This window comes from Stegodyphus dumicola, chromosome X1, assembly GCF_044657685.1.
Source record: "Stegodyphus dumicola isolate Sdum_Otavi_A_Nest chromosome X1, ASM4465768v1".
Classification (NCBI taxonomy): domain Eukaryota; kingdom Metazoa; phylum Arthropoda; class Arachnida; order Araneae; family Eresidae; genus Stegodyphus; species Stegodyphus dumicola.
The window spans coordinates 167,697,899-167,716,123 of record NC_140780.1 but is presented as its reverse complement, the minus strand read 5'-3'; the positions used below and the strand labels follow the sequence as shown (position 1 = coordinate 167,716,123).

Below are 18,225 nucleotides of genomic sequence, written 5' to 3'. Positions count from 1 at the left end.
ACCCAGTGTTACGTTATTACATGCTGGACTAACTTAACTAAATTATACCTATTTTAGTTGTTGCCTGTGCATAATTTCAGAATTATTGCATTTTATAAGAAACTGAAGACTATGCCTTTTTTTTAAATGTGGACATTTTCATTTATTGTCATAAATTTATTAAAATAAACAAAAAATATTAACTAACTATTGCGTATATATGTGACACATGGGTCTTGGGGAATGTTTTGAGCTATTTATATCCTACTAGTATTTTTGAGCATGAGCAAGAGAAAAAGTTGAGTTACTTCACTTTTACCTGCCAATTTTGAAAGAAAAGTCGGTTGTAGATAAATCTGTTTCTTCGGTAGCTGCATCTGAAAGGGAAGCCAGTTTTTCTGAAGGTGTCTTGCTTTTTCATAATACTCCAGAATCACCTCGATGTTTACAAATAAGCAGTATGTTTGTAAACAACATATAAAAGTTTATAAATAATGTTCCATAGTTTTCAAACTGTGAATTTTAACCAGAAGAGCAAATCTAAGCGTTTTTCCAAAATACCAGTTTCTTTTTCGTTAAGTAGATGTTCTAAATGCTGAAAAGAGAATTCATTCGGGATTAGCACTTTAAGAACGTTTCATCTTTATAGAATTGAGAAAGTTTTCCACATGAGTAACAAGAAAATATACATGCAATAGATCGCTTATCTTATGCTTTATTTAAAACACTAAATTTTATCTCAGTTCTATACGTAAAATACCCATGCGGGCGAGAATGTTTTTCACAAGAGTAATTTTTAAATGTGTTAACTGTTCTTAAAAGAAGGAAAACTAAACATATGTCTGGCATACCTACATTTTGTATTTACATTTTGTAATACTACATTTTGTATCTACTTTGAGACAGGCCATTAGTATACCACGTATCGTTCGTTGACTGGATGCAATTGCGACAGGCGCTCGATGGATATTACCACACATCAAGTGCTTGGAACAGCGAAGTTCGCCTGATGCGCGAGTACGATAGCTAGTGGATTCAATTTGGTTCCAAAAGGACTGTGTAATGGTAAGCGATAAGCGACGGAGGACGTGGGCTCTGTCCCTTTACTATTTGGGTTAATCAGTACAGCACCACGTCCACCTTTATCTTACATTTCGTATTACATTATATATTACGATAACATGATTTACACATTGCATTATATACTACATATCAAATTAATACCTTACTCTAACATTACATTAACTTCACATCAACTTATTTCATTAAAATTCTTTCCTAATAAACCCTGTATTGGTACATTATAAAAGGGTTATTTTGCACAGGATTCGCATTAGACACGGGATACGCATTATTTTATCATTATACACTGGGTACGCATTACATTATATACGGGGAAATTAATGATACATAGGAACATTATGCGGAATAGGGGGTTATAAGCACGATACGGGTTAAATTATTCACAGGAAATTAGTTATACACAGGTATTGCATTATACAGGATAAATTATACACATGGTAGGCTTTATACACTGGATGCATATTCAATTGTCATCTGGACCATGCCAATTGTACCCGTTAGTCGATACACTGCTTACATCGTTATGCATAATACTATTATAAAGTTTGCATTCACATTGTTTCAGTTGGGCTTTGCATTGTGTGTCATGTTGCTTATTAATCAGTACATACTACATTACATATTATGATACATATGACACTATTACATTACATATTACATTATATATTATGATACATATGACACTATTATGATTACATTATATATTACATTATATATATTATGATACATATGACACTATTACGATTACATTATATATTATGATGCATATGACACTATTGCAATTACATTACATATTGTATTATATATTATGATACATATGACACTATTACGATTACATTACATATTACATTAGTTATTATGATACATATGGTAAGAGTAAAGAACAATTAAGGGTCTCAATTAAATTAATGGTAAGAGTAAAGAACTGCTTTAATCCCAGATTTGACACACCACATTACTTTTGAATTTAGCTGAAGAAGAGAGCCTACACATTGTTTACGCTCGATTAACGAATTGAAGATTTCCATGGGTCGTTGAAGTACATGCTGTTTTCACAGAATGTGTTGAGATGCGTCATTATCTGGAATTATCCAAGCAGAAGAAGGGCATTTGAGAGAACACCAATTTCAAGGATCACTGATGTTTGTAATATCTGTATTATGTACTGCATTAAATTCCTTTGTGTGCACTGTTATTTTACCATCAAAGTTATTACAAGAACTCACCGTCTTTCTGCTGTTAAAATTTGGTACGTACAATATGCATCACCCTAATTTTAAAAGCATGCTCATGTAATTATTAAATTTATAAAACAAATTGTTTTTTTTTTCATTAACTCACACAGATGTTATATTTTAAATAAAGTTGTCGAGGAACTTTGCTTAAAATGCAATATTGTTAATTTACAAAAATCTATTTAAAACTGATTTCTTTCATACCATCTCAAATTCCATTTTGTAGCCTAATTGTAATTTTGTAGCCATTTTGTAATCATAATAGTGTCATATGATTACAATCATTGCTTATCGAAAGTGTAGATTATCGTTCCGTGATATCGCCGGTCGAAGTGTTCAAATTACTGTCGATAGATACTAGAGGTGTGTGCCTAATGGCTGCCCAAACCATCACACCAGGTGCAGGGCCCCTATGCCGATATCGAATGCAATCAGGCGACGTGCGGTCTCCTCGGACACTCCAGCTACGTATACGGCCATCAGAATACTGCACGTAGAACCGGCACTCGTTTGATAAGCCGACATTGTGCCACTCCTGTTCCCAGCTTTGTCGTTTTGCCGCACTAGCGTCGCCATCTCTCTCTCTATGCTGCATTGTCAAGGGAAGCAGAATTCACCCTGCTGATAATTCCCGCTGCTGCAAACGTCGATGCACCTTAAGAGCTGATACTGGGCGTGCTGGAAACATTCCCATTTCCTGACTAATGGTCCGTGATGTGGTAGTACGGTTTTTCAGGGCTGACCTCACAATGTGTCTATCCTCTCTGGCGTTAGTAATGGGATGGCGTTGAGATCCTGAATGCCGTTCAATATGACCATCATCAACCCATTGATTCCATATTCACATGCTAGTGGTTAGATGTCGACCAGTTCTTTATTAGTAGTTCTTTATTATTATATAATATTGTGAGTACAAATCTTTGTTGAGAAACATGATGATGGGAGTCCAAATGTTACTGATTGTAGTTTAATATTAGAATATTACGCAGTTCCATGCATTTGAGATTATACTCACTTGTCTGTAAATAGAGTAAGATTCTTGAAGTAAGATGAAATTGGTGCTGTTTCCTGCACCAGTTTTCTTGTGCCTGGTTGAGGTTGCTGCTTGAGCATTTTGGATATTTATTTGCATTATTTTTATTAATACAGAGCAAGATATTTTGAGCATAATATATAATTTTCCTGTCCTGTTATGTACAAGAGAAGATTTACTTTGATTTTTTCTTTGGGGAACTGTAATAAGTTTTATTTCTTGTTAGTAGAGATTTATTCGGATTCTTCGTACTCTGTTCTTTCTCTGATTTTTTTTTTTTTTTTGAAGCTGTCTGGGATATGAGGGGCAATTTGGGGCATATGCTGCATGCTATATATTGATATTATAGGTATTAGGGTCCTTATAAAGTTTACAATCTGTGCATAGGTAGCTGTCTGTTTTGCAAACTTTGATATGATATGGGTCACTGCAAAAAGTACAGTATGGTATGTGTTTACAGTTTCTTGCTATATGTTCGAAGTACACGAGTACCTGTATTTGTGGCCAGCTGGGAACACCTGAACATTACCTTACTAACTGCCCACTCACTAAAGATTTTCACATTAAAATGCCAACAACAAATATTCAAGCTTTTGGTAAATTCTTAGTAAAACAAAAATACACAGTGCAAAAAATCACAAAAATAAAGGACATCCGAACAAAATTGGGCACAGATTTATATCAAGTAATATAATTTCATATAACAAGTTATAAAAAATAACATCAGTGCTCATAATTGGAAAAAGTGATTAATTTCTAGCAAAAAGTATCTATCATATATATTATATTTAAAATGTACATGCATTCAAATTACGATAAATAAATACTGACTTTTCGCGATTATGAAGGCATGACGCATTGGTAGTTAAATTGTCATAAAGATATTATCAGCTTGAAAATCAAGTTACAAGAAAGAATACCCATGTTGATTCGGTGTGATCAAAGACACATAGGATTCAGTGACATACAAAAGGAAGAGATGAAAAACTTTTGAAATAAAACTTACTATTCTGGAAGACATTAGCACACTATATAAGGTATAATATGAGGAATACAACAGAAACCTTGAAACTGAGAAACTCATGAAAGAACTGCAGCAAAATGAAAGGAATTTTGCAAGAGGACATAGACAACATTCTAGTTGAAATGGTACAAATAACAAAAGAGAAACTTCACGATAGCGAAATAGACTATTTAAAATAAAGAAAAATTACAAAAGAAAGACATTCATTAGAGAAAATTCTCCAATCAAAATTTATGTAATAAGTTATGTTAATAATGTGAATACAATTATTGTATAAACTTTATTTGTAAATCAGCCATAATATATGGCAATGTAAAATTTTAGAATTATTATACTAGACAAGGGCGGACGTGGGCAGAACCGATTAACCGTAATGGTAGAAGGATGGTGCCCACGTCCTCCGTTACTGCTACTACTACTATATGTTCGAAGACTTGACATATACAGCAACGTCTTATTATCTACGGAAACACCTGCAATAAATATATAGAATCCTAAATATCTCACACCTAAGAATTCAGTAATTTAATGGTATCATATCCTTGGAAGAATTGTCCTTGGTTTATTATAATCTTGAATGCAGCTGGTGTACATTAAACTACTTTATCTTGTTTATAAGTCTTTACCTGACTACTTTATCTTATTTTTAAGTCTTTACTTGACTACTTTATCTTGTTTTTAAGTCTTTACTTGACTACTTTATCTTGTTTTTAAGTCTTTACTTGACTACTTTATCTTGTTTTTAAGCCTGAAGAATGTTTTAACTTCCCGTTTTTTTATGAGAGTATTTTGTGAAATAATATTTAGATCGTCTACTGGCGAAGTTTCGGGGCAATATTGTGTATTACGCGATTTGGCGTTCTTTTTGATGGAATTTTAATTTTGTTCTTTATGTTTTCATTGCTTTCTAGAGTTATTTGAATTTTCTTTGTCCTCTATTTGCATAACACAACCTTTATTCCTTTCATTAGTTTTGAAATATTACTGACTGAACTCTTAAGTTGGAGATCAGGGAATATTTTTCGAGTTCTTTTTGAAATTTAGAGTTTCGCTGTTTTTCTTTGGCAAGATAAGGAATGTAGGCAACTGCTGTCGATTTTTGGGGGGAGAGTTTTTGATTTTGTCAATATATAGCGAAATTTCAGAGCTATTATTACTATTGCAGCAACGTGAATGGAGAATAAGCGTATAATGAATATTTCGAAGCATTGGGGTTATGAAGGTTGGCCTGTATTACTATTTTCTTGTGATGATATATTATGGATGACATGAGCATAAAATTTCAGTATTAATATTTTTTAGAATGTCCAGCTGGGTTTGCATTTCTTCAACTATATCATTCGGAATGTATTTCTTATTTCTTCTTTTAGTCATCAATAACTACATACATTTATTGTAGATGTTATTTATATAAGCTGTGTCTTTTTTTTTTTCCCTCAGAGTTTCTTGTTTGGTTTTCATTTATATTTTCATTACAGTGATTAACTAATGGTTCTGTAGTAATAACCTGCTCTTGTTTAGTCCCTTGTTGATTTAGAGAAGGGGCATTCGAAACGTTGGTAGAAGAAACCGTCTTGATATTGTGCTCATGATGATCTGAGGGGAGATGATCGAATAATGGGAGTTAGAATAAATGTTCAGATGGATAACTTATGACTATTAAAAACGTTTTAATACCTATTATTATAAGAAAATAATTTTTTCCTTTCTGTTTTTATAATGAAAATAGTTATTAGCTCCCTGCTCGCTTTGTTTAAGGATTATTAAAATGCACCTATTAATGTCAGGTGGCGGCCGGCGGTCCCTCTCGACAGGTACTGGCCTTGCAGAAATATATATATATCTAATATGAATTTAAAGCATTCGCATCTTTCTCAATTAAGGGTCCACCAGCGACCGAGCGGTAAAATCGCTGAACGCTGGTAGTTCGGTCTGAGGTTCGAATCCCGCGAACAGGCTGGCTGCATGGGCGTTTTCGTGGTTTTCCCCATGTGTAACGTGTATACGAGCCAGTTTCCCTTAGAAAGTCCTCCACGAAGGCATCCCTTCCCTTAGGCAGATAGCTCTAGTGTGCTTTGCCGTATTCTCAATGCAAAATACACCATACTTTCTAAATTAAAATTATTTCTGATTCAGTTTAATTATTTTTATTTTTTAGAATGAAATAAAATTGGAAATGCCAGTTGTTACAACAAATTTTTATCATTTCTCTTATGATTAGTCTGTCTATCAATGTCCACCATTACATCTTTTTTCGGCGTACCGTCTGAGGCCATGTCACATACCGATAGTGGTTCGCGTATCGCAGATTGAGAAATACTAATTTAGAGCACCTGCAAGCTATTTAGAACCGCTGTACAGATCTTCCTTATATTTAGGCAAATTCTTAATGTCCCAGTTGACATCAGAAGAATGACTTAATTGTTAAATCTATCTTTTATGGATATAGAAGCTATGTTTATTACAACACAGAAAAAGTTTACTCATAGTTGATTTATTTTTAAATAGACTCATCTCTGCTTTCATAAGAAAAGTACCATTTTACACTTCTACAACTGGTGTCACTGAAGTGAATAACACCCACTAAAAATATACTCAGTTCCCTTGTTCCTTTCTTTAGCTTTCTTTATCCATTTTTCCGAAATTGTTCAACAAAGGATACGGTTGCATTTATAAATTTCACGGTAATGTTTAATTATATGTCTTCCTTTTGAATTGACTTATTACTTTTGTTGAGAGAAATAAAAATACTGTACGAATCAAAAGGCACAGAGAATGTTTTAATATTTTGATCCTATTTAATAGCTTAGTTGTCTTATAAGGTATTTATCCCATTTTCCTAGCGTGCCTTCGTGGTGTAGTGGTTCTGCACGCTGTGCCGGTATTCCAGAGGTCCGTGCTTCGATTCTCGGCGAAGGCAGTTGCTAATTTTTCATCTCTCTGGCTTTTCTAATTAACCTAATGTCTCTAAGTGGCGCCCGAACTTAAAGGATTCTCCACACCCAGGATTTGGCGATAGAGTCCCGTAAAAACCCCAGTCGCCCTTTAAATGGGGGAGTATATAAGGTATTTCTCCCGCCTTCCTAGCATGCCTTCGTGGTATAGTGGTCAGCACACTGAGCAGGTATTTTAGAGGTCCGTGGTTAAATTCCCGGCGAAGGCGGTTGCTAATTTTTCATCGGCTTTTCCAATTAATCTAATGTCTCTACAGTCTCAGTGACCCTCAATTCTTCTAAGGCTCATGTTATATTCTTAAATACGTGATCACTATTTTTAACAATTTCAGCTATCTCCTTCCATCTGTTTTCATAAAGTAGTTTCAGCGTTATGTCAGCGATTAATCAGAATTTCCCAGAGTTTTACAAATGCAGAAAATAAAGTGAACTATCTTGTAAGTAAATGTTGTAAAGTAATGTATTTGCGGCGAAATAGAGCCGAAAAATCTTCAGAGGTTGACAATTGGAGATGAGGGTGGGAGACCCTCGGATCTGTCAATTTGAGAGTTCTTCAAAACTAAAACAAGAGCTTCTTCTTTCTCGCGAATTTAAAATCGTTCGCCTATGGACAGCTTTCATTTTCATAAGATGACTAAATTATCCATCAGTTTCGCCTTTCCCGAAAATTACCTAGCTAGAAATGTGTGTGACCGTTGGAGAAAAAATGTGTAGCGAATAGAAAAAGATATGTAAAGAATTCCTGAGTATTCTTGCAAAATACGAGCTTATGTTCCATTTTCCTCCTTTTCATGCTACTTTCATTATCATATCATTGCCCACAACACTGTGGAGTCTCAGATCATGTAATATATACAGCAGTAATTCACTATGACATTTTCAAGCAGTATCTCCCTTTTCATAAAATAAAAAAACAAAACAATTCTTCAGTGTTATGTGATCTCGAATATCATCTACCACTCAATCACACTCAGCTTTTGGCGGATATCATCCCCTAAGCGGCGAATAACTCCTTGGTATTTGAACTACACAACAGCGTCCGAAGTATGTACAGTTTGAACGGAAAGAACTAGGCAAGCAGTCTCCTTAACAGTATATAAATGAAGCTTCTTCTTCGAATCAGCGCAACAGCAGCAGCAAGCCGCAATGAAGTTCTTTAGCCAGTGCCAAATCCTTCAGCCGCTTCCTGATCAGAGTCGCAGGGGATTCTTCAACCGTTCCTGATCCTCCAGTCTGGTTTCTGAAAGAAGCAAAGTCAGCTACTTTAGCAAGGAATATTTTACTTACAATCATTATATACAATCTTTTTTCAAATAGACCTTGTAAGCTTCATCGTAGTCACACAAATGAGAGAACATAAGTTATAGTTTCACTATACACTAGGGAAGAAAAATTGCTTTCAATTAAGAAGTTAGATTTGGCTAGTGATTTGTAAAAATGTAAATAGACTAAAGAAATAAAACTTTTAGAGTGATTGTTGACAGTAGATAACCTGAAGAACAATGCAAAAATTATAATTTCGTCGTTCGATTCTTCTTATCAAAGCAAGGTAACAAAGTAAACATTTTCAATTTTGATATCAGGGCTACAGCTGCAACCGATGAATTTTCCAGCTTGATAGCAGTAATGAAAATCGTGTCTGGAGATCTAGCTGTCGTACCATTGTGTCTGAAGGCAATGACCTAGTGTCGATGTGTTGGGAGAATCCTAAACACTCTGCCAAAGAAAACAGCCATGATTTCAGTAATTAAGATACAATAGCACGTTAAACAAGCATTAATTTAGAACTGAAACAACAAAAATCAGCGTTATATTTGTAAAGATTATGCTAATTTTATTAACAGTTAAATTTTGAATTAAAGTTTCTTTTCTATTAATTCTTAACTTACCACTTCCGGCCAGAACATAGTTTTAGAATCATGTCTGAATACATATTGAGGAAGAGCGGTATTTAACCGCGAAGTTCTTCGGTCTTAGAGAGAGAGATACCAGGTATTCTGGGTGCACACGTCCGCCTTTTTAGGCTACTCTCTCGTAAGCTATTATTACGCTCGGCCGTACTTTAGGCCCTTGATAGCTTCGAAGTCTATTAACGTTTAAAGGCCAACTCTGTTAGAATCTTGATAGCTTCGGCTATATCTCTTTAGTTAAGATTAATTTAGTATTATTTTTAGTCTCTTAAGTTCAAGCCGAAGTGTCGGCTTTATTGTACACTCCAAGACGGAGTTTTGTTAAACATTGGAATAATAAAGGGTTATTTTACCCTTCTATCTTCTTGTTTCCTGTCACACGAACTCAAGCGATTATTCGCTTATCAGTTCTTAAGTTTCTTCACTTCCAACAGTAACTTAGTAATTACAAAGTGAGGAACTCTACATATTTTCAAATTTCCACAGGACTAGTTTCCATGGTTTTACCGAGCCATCATCCTCACCAAAAGCGCTTCTAAATTAATGCATGATTTCTGTGTTATTAATTTTATCACAAATCTGCAATTGAATTCGAAATGTAACAGTTCTGTTTCGAGATTTTATCACACCGAGACCGATCTATTCCTGAACTAAAATTTCATTGTACCCAAAATTTAAAACTTTAAAATACAGAAGTTCTGTTTCAGAGGAAATTCAGTTTATATTTATTAATATTTATGCATGTCGCGGACCCATCTCCACGTAATTGTGAGTATTGCAGGGCTCTGACTATGCTCTGAAATTTCATCTTACATTTTCAGAAGCAGAAAAGGTTATTTTTTATAATATAAGGATTTAGCTATTATTAGATGAAAAAATTCAAATAAAGAGTTAATCCCCGCGTAACCTACCTTTCTATGAATCAATATCATAACTCTGGCAGATTTTAGATAATGCGAATTGACTCATTATCCACTAATTTACTCTCAGCAATAATTTGCTAATATGATCCGAAAACTAGCAAACAGTTTCTTGTTTAAATTCATGTAATAAATTAGTAGGGAAAGCTGAGGATATTTAATTACTAAACGTACTTGATCGCTTGGGAAAACTGCACGAAAATCAGCTAGTAAAGTTTTGAACTCGAGTAACATAATTAATGCTATATCTTTTGATAAAAACTTGCAACACAGAATATTAGATATTTTGTTTTAACACATTTTTCTGAATGTGACAAGTTCAACTGTCTTAAAAGTAAGTTTATTCATGGCCTAATTTTTCTTAACAGCTTGAGATATTTTATCTCATTATTTTAAAATATAGATATTTACTGTACTAATATAACTTCTGTTGTCTTTGTTTACTATACAAAATGGATTTCTGTGTAAACCACTCAGTGAGAATACTTGAATCTATGAATAAGATTCAGTATCTCTATAAAAAAAGTTCCGCGTAATTAAAACATTTGGATTCATTATACATATTGCATATATTCAAATACATGTAATGGATGTAACATATAAATGAGGAATTTTATATGATTGATCATAACTGTGCTCAAATGAGAATGATTTTGTCACTTTCAGATTCTCAAGGAAAAAGAATGTTGTAGATTACGTGAATCAAACAGATAAAAAAGTTTAACTTTATCATATAACAAATCAATGAAAGAATGTCTTATATAAAAAATAATGTGAAAAAAAAAAAAAATGTTGAAATAAGTGTATTTGTATCCGTTCTTAAGAACACAGGAGTTGAATCCTCTGTTTCAGATAAACACTACTAAAAATGTTAAGAACAATTCTTTACTCATGAAAATTAACATTTATTGATTTTAAAAGTAGTAAAGTAAATCATTGAGCTAAATGATTTCAACTGTTCAGTTTTAAATATGTTTATGCCTTATTTTATCCTTTTCTATAGATGGCGCTGCCCTCGCACCAGGTGTTTGATTCGTAATGTATTTTTAAATTTTGCCGTGTGTTTGTGGCAACAGATAAAATAAAACCAAACAACTAGTATTCGATGCTAAAAAGGAATGAAAAACATGTAAACAATTCTGATAGTTGATAAAGTCAAAATCTTATTCAATTCTTTTAGTCTTTTTTACTGTGTAAAATTCAATTTTTCAGGTAACTGTAAGTCGATAAAAATTCAAGGTAAGCTATTTAATAATTATTAAGTATTGAACTTACCTATAAGCATTGGAGCCACCAGTGAGAATTTTAATATTGAAAGCCGAAAATCAAATTCTAGTATTCCATTAAAGTTACCTGGTTTACAAAAAAAATCGAAGCATGCATTTTTATGTTGTACATGAAAAACTATAAGGGAGTTCTAGTTGTATTCAGATTATTTTAATGTAAAATTCCTTCTTAAACTCTGATTTCTATTATAATTTTTTTAAATATATGTTTGAAGTTTGCACGCCATCTGTACATAACTATTCCGTGCGTAATTTTATTCTTTAAAGTAAAATAAATATATCAACATTTCATTCCATTCGAACAATGATAGATACCTGTAATGAAGTTATTCGGAATTTTAAAATACTTGGTCTAGAATGCAATCAGTTAGGCGAAATTCTTCTGAGATCTGAGTTACAAGATAAGCTAGAAGATTTACTTAAAATCAAGCGGGAATTAACGCTAGAGAATAAAACATTTCCATCTTTAAAAAACTTTCTTTCGTTTTTGGAAAAACAAGCTAGTAGCCTTCAGAGCGTAAAAGGGAAATTATAATATTCAAGACAAATCAGTAAAATCCATTAACAAAACTTTTGCTCTTAAAAACTCAATATATACATTTCCTGCGGGAATATCAAACTATGAATCATATGCAGATTGTTCCAAATGTCGATTTTTCAAAATCATCGTCAGAATTTTTCTATTTACCTCATTTTGAAGTTACTAGAAATCAAAGTGAAACTACCAAATTACAGGTTGTATTCGACGGTTCTGCAAAGTCTGATTCAGGAGTTTCTTTAAATGATGTTCTCCCTACTGGTCCAAAACTTCAAAATGAATTATTTGACATCTTATTGAAATTTAGAACTCATTGTATCGCACTCACTGGAGATATTGAGAAAATGTTCCGACCGATCCTAGTCAATAAAAATGACGTTGATTTCCAGAGAATCTGTTGGAGAGAAAACCCTGAAGAACCGCTTAAAGAATTCCAACTTCTGACAGTTACGTATGGCACTTCTTGTGCTCCATATTTGGCTATTCGGACATTAAAACAACTTGCCATAGAGGAACAAACGAGTTTTCTAGAATCTTCGACAGTCATACTGGAAGATACCTATATAGATGATGTTCTCACAGGAGCGAAGAATAATGAGGAAGCAAAACAGTTAGTCTCACAAATTATCGAAATAATGAAGAAAGGTGGTTTTCCAATAAAAAATGGGTATCTAATGAACCGTCAGTCATTGAAATTTTACCCCAAGAACTAAGACGTCGAACGGACCTTTGGCAGAGTGAAGAAAGTCAAATCTATAAAATTCTAGGAATCATTTGGGATGCTAAAGAAGATGTATTCAAAATTAGAACAAACCCACCTATGGATGGTGTTTTAACAAAACGTCAACTTCTGTCAACTGGTGCGAAAATTTATAAGCCTCTTGGGTTTTTATCACCTACAACGATTCAATTAACCCGCGGGAAAGCGTGTGGGGTGTATCATACCCCAACCCTACATAAATTTGGAATATTCCTAACTTGTGAAACTGAAATTCTGTGCTGCTTTCAGTAGCTGAGTTTCTAGTTGTAGTTTGACGTTCAGAACCGCTTTTTCTTTGCCTGTGTGTTTCAGAAAAAGATTTATCGGTATTTTGTTGGAACTGGGGTATGACACACCCCACGCGCCTGTCCGCGTAAGTGTTTTTCTGACCGAATATTTAGTTCAGAAATTTATTTCTAGAGCGTAACAGTAAATATTTCTACTCGCAAGTGATTTTAAAGGACTTGACATTAAATTCTTAAAAATTTTTAACTGCATTATGGTAAAAAGAATGACTCCCTATGAATTGGAGATGCAACGCCTGTGAGATTTATTAGAAATATTTGAAAGCGATGAAGATTGCATTTCGGAAACTAAAGATGGAACTAGGAATATTTTCTACACTGTTTTGGTTTCGAAAAAGATAAAACATTAATTCCTGATGTTCCTAAAAAAAGAAAAACTGTTCTTATGCTTTCAACATTATGTAACGATTATACTATTGGAGAAAATAACACGTCAGGAATTATATGTTTTTATAATATGACTAAAGGAGCAGTGGATATGGGGGATGAAATGTCAGCCAATTATTCAATTGCCAAAATAATAAGGAGGTGGCCAATGGTAATTTTCTTTCCTGCACTGAATGTTGCTGTAATAAATACTTGAATTATATTACATTCAACTGCTAATCCACCAACCAGAAACAGAAGTCTGTTTTTGAAGGACTTAACATTACAGTTAATGAAAAAACGCATTGAACAAAGATCAGATATTAATACTTTACCAAGAAACTGACGTACTGCATGCAAACAAAAGCAGAAGTTTCGACGAAGAATTAAAACGAATACATGAAATTCGAAACAACTAAGTACGAAAGATGTGATAAATGTTTTGCCCTCCCGCCAAGGACAGAAGAACGTGAATGCAATGTTTAAAATGTGAAAACATTCTGTGCCAAGAACACATGAATGTATTTCGTTCAAAGTGTGAAGAAATAAAACATTCTGTATTAGAGATGCAATGAAACTCAGAGGCATGATGTTTATTTTTTTATTATTTTCATTTATTTTAATTTTAACTCTAAGATTATTTTGGAAATTAATTTTTTGAAACCCAATTATTATTCACCTATTTATAATACACGAGAACAAGAAAAACAGCTTTAAAACTAAATAAAACTATTTTTATGTATTTTAAATATTGGGGTATGTGATACCCCACGCGCCCACTCTAGTAACTTTTATTGGTGCGACTTCCGCTGGGTTAAAAATCTTAATGCAGCATTTATGGAAGAAAAATATTGAATGGGATGATTTATTATCTAATGATATTTCCCAAGAATGGAATCTCTTTAAATCTCAAATAGAACATTTAGCTGAAATCAAGATTTCACGATTCATGATGAAAAACAGTTCTATTAAAAATATTCAGTTAATTGGCTTTTGCGATGCGTCTGAATTTACCTATACTGCAGTGTTTTTTCTAAGAACAATATTCGAAAATGGAACATTCCACGTCTCATTGATTACTTCAAAAACAAAAGTTGTTTCTATAAAGACAATAACATTGCCAAGACTCGAACTATGCGCAGCACTTCTTCTTTCTAGATTCTATAAAGTTGTTTCAACATCCTTAAGGAAGAATATTCACATTGATCAGACTATTTTATATTCAGACTCAAAAATAGTTTTAGATTGGTTTAGTTCATCTCCTCAAATGTGGAAACGTTTTGTTGTTAATAGAATATCAAACATTCAAGACTCTCAACTTCAGAAACTTCATGGAATTACGTGAAAAGTCAAGAAAATCCAGCAGATTGTGCCTCCAGAGGTATTTCTGCATTAAAACTGAAAAGTCACACTTTGTGGTGGCATGGTCCTCAATGGTTGTATCAGCATAATATGCTCCCTTTGCCTAGAGATCCACAGGAAGCATGTGTAGACGATATCAGATGCGAAGAAAAGAAATCGTTTCTGTCAGTCAATATCACCATTTCAGATAACCTGAAGTTACTGCTATGTTAGAAATTATTTCAAAATACTCATCGTTTTTGAAATGCATTAGACTAGTTTCGTGGTGTTTAAGATTAATTAGAAATTGCAAAATACAAGCTCAGAGCCAAAGAATCAAAGGTGTATTATCACCTGGAAAGCTTGAAAAGTAATACAGATTGAAGCACGTCTAAATTCTAGGCCACTGACTCCTCTTTCTTCAAATCCTCAGGATTTATAACCGCTTATTCCAGGACACTTTTTAATAGGTGCTCCTGTAACTTCCTTTCCTGAGAAAGCTCCAACAAAGTCTCTTTGCTTAAAGTCGAGATGGCATCTGATTCAACAGCTTCGTAATCAGTTTTGGTGAAGATGGCAGAAGTAATATCTGAATCAACTACAACTACGAGAAAAGCGGACTTTGTGTGCAAACAATATTCAAGTGAATGACTTGGCCCATCTCAAAGAGGGTTCTCTTCTCCTTTCAAGTGGAATCTTGGAAGAATCACAGAAGGTTTTCCTGAAAAAGACGGAGTCGTTCGAGTTGTTGAAGTAAAACGTCAACTGGACTTTATTGACGCCCAATTTCCAAATGCTGTCCTCTTCCTAAGTAGTCATTCCTGAACTTGAGTGTTCAACCCCGGGTGTGGGAAATATGTTCAGTTTTAAAAATGTTTATGCCTTATTTTATCCTTTTCTATAGATGGCGCTGCCTTCGCGCTAGATGTTTGATTCTTAATGTATTTTTTAATTTTGCCGTGTGTTTGTGGCAACAGATAAAATAAAACCAAATGACTAGTATTCGATGCTAAAAAAGAATGAAAAACATGTAAACAGTTCTGATAGATAATAAAGTCAAAATCTTATTCAGTTCTTTGAGTCTTTTTACTGTGTAAAATTCAATTTTACGGGTAACTATAAGTCGATGAAAATACAAGGTAAGCTATTTAATAATTATTAATTATTGAAATTACCAATAAACAGCAAAATTTTCATATAACTGTGTAACTTAGTCCTATGGACAAAATATAGCTGTTTTGGTTTTTTCATGAAGTAAAACGTTTAAGCAGGCTGAACAACACTCCGGCATAAAGAATGCTGGATTTCATTTTCAATCCATACAATTCAAATGAGTGTGCTATTTTTATTCTCTTTGGGCAACTGTTGCATCGAGTTTTATTATGAAAAATTTCAAATTCCACTTATAAGTATCTACTAACTATTATTATTATTATCATGTTCCAAAGTTTCATTCATTATTCTTATAAGTGCGATAGCATCCATTTGATTATGTATTAAAAAATTACATTTTCAATCCATATTTGGTTTGGTTTATTTGATGATGGTGAAACACCCGAGGACTATTTGCCAAAGGAAAGGAGGGTCTTAGTGGAGGACGTTTCAAGGAAAACTGTTCGTATACATGTCACGCATAAGAAAAAAGTGGAAAACTTCCAAGCAGACAGACCATTGACTTTGCAATCGAACCTAGATCGAATTACCAATGTTCAGCGACTTTACCGTTAGGCCCCAATCTATATATTTCATAATTTTAATTGTAGAGTTATTGATGAAGTTGTATTCATAATTTTTGTGCAAATCTGCAATGCTAAGTTATAAGAGAAAAGGATATTCACAGACCTGTCTTTTAACCATATCTAAGAAACAAATATTACAGTAATCATTTACTTATTTTAAGCATGATTTTATTGTAATAATATTATATTATTATTAATTATATTATTATTTAGATTTTTAAACTTCTGATTGGGAGGCTATACAAATAAGCACAATGAAAAGATCAAGTATCTCTTGATATGAAGATATATGGTAACTTTAAAAAAAAAAAAAAAAAAAAAAAAAAAAAAACTGAAATTTTTAGTTATTTGAGTACATCTTGTGAGGAAGGAGAGGTACCAATAATTCTGTTATTTTATTTATTTATTTATTTATTGTTGAAAATGTGTCAGTATGAGTTTGCAGGAATAAAAAAATAAAAATGAAAAATTGAACTAAGTAGGGAAATATCCATCCTTCTTAATGTTAGTAAAATGTGTTTGTATCCTATGTAAACACAAATCTATCAAAATTATAACAGGCATATATATGAAATAGTTCATATTACTTGATAGCTATAATTCAAGTCTCTGCAATTAAGTCTATGCAATAGCTGGCAACCCTGTTGTTTTTTGCTGGGAAAAAATTTCCGCTGTGTTATATTCGTGTCTGGAATCTATTGTTATTCTTTATGCAATAAGAAAAATAGTGACTTAAGTCCTCGTATAAGCATGTTTGTTTATATATTCATATATGTTTTCTTCAACTATAAGCAGATGACAAATGTAGAAAACATAAGAATTTTTCTGAAACATATTGAACTGTAAAACTTAAAATATTGGATCATGAAATTTGGCATCTTTGCAGCCAGCTGTTGGAAGACAAAACTATGATTTTTCTAGTCACTTACTGAGTTGTTATGAAATTTCTTCCCAAAAGGGCATATTATCGCACTAAAATTATTGGATTTTGAGGAATTAATTACTACATCCGTCTATCTGAAGGCTTTGTATCTTTACTGAAAACATAATACTATATTTTTAATAAACATCATCAAGATTAGATTAGGTTAAGTTATTTGAATATGGCAAAGTACACGAGTGCTATCTTCCTAAGGGTACGCATGCTTTCGTAAACGACTTTTTTCAAAAGAGAAACCTGCTGGTATTCGCGTTGCATATGGAGAAAACAACTAAACATCCTGTTCTCCTGGGCTCGAACTCTGGTCGGAATAACAGCATTCAGCTGTTTTAATCACTCGACTACTGGTGAGGCTACATCATCAGCAAGCCACATATTTGGTATCGTTCTTTACCTAGAGGTTTTAGATTAAAATGGTGAGAACGACATGTAAATTTGAACTGTAAATGGCAAAATCTCCCATTTAAGTTGGCCGTAACATCTAAATTATGAATTACATTTCCTACCATATTGTTCCCGAGTATAAGATAATTTTCGTTGTTTAAAATTTCCCTAAAAAAAACACCCGCCTTATATGTTTTGCCAAAGTTTGAAAATAATTCAAGTTTATTTGTCGTTTATTTCTTAACTTTTACGATCAAAGAAAATGCATTTATTTATTTTACCTCAAGGCATAGTGCTCAAGATATTTTATTATAGCAGACTCTGTCTTATCCGGTCTCGTTTTAACCGGCCTTGGCTTTAAACGACCCCATTTCCATCAAGACTTTCTTTTCCGGAATTCAAATTTCCGTTGTCTAGGAATGTATTGC

General features: G+C 33.2%; 1 long non-coding RNA gene across 2 annotated transcripts in view; it reads right to left on the bottom strand.

Moving 5' to 3' along the window:
- Window positions 1-678: 678 nt before the first annotated feature.
- The window catches only part of LOC146993355 (uncharacterized), a 76,559-nt gene continuing 59,012 nt past the window's right edge, over window positions 679-18,225 (bottom strand). For both annotated transcript variants that reach the window (XR_015038356.1, XR_015038355.1), the window contains one exon: window positions 679-8,548. This is a non-coding gene — a long non-coding RNA (uncharacterized LOC146993355). The remainder of the gene's footprint in view (window positions 8,549-18,225) is intronic.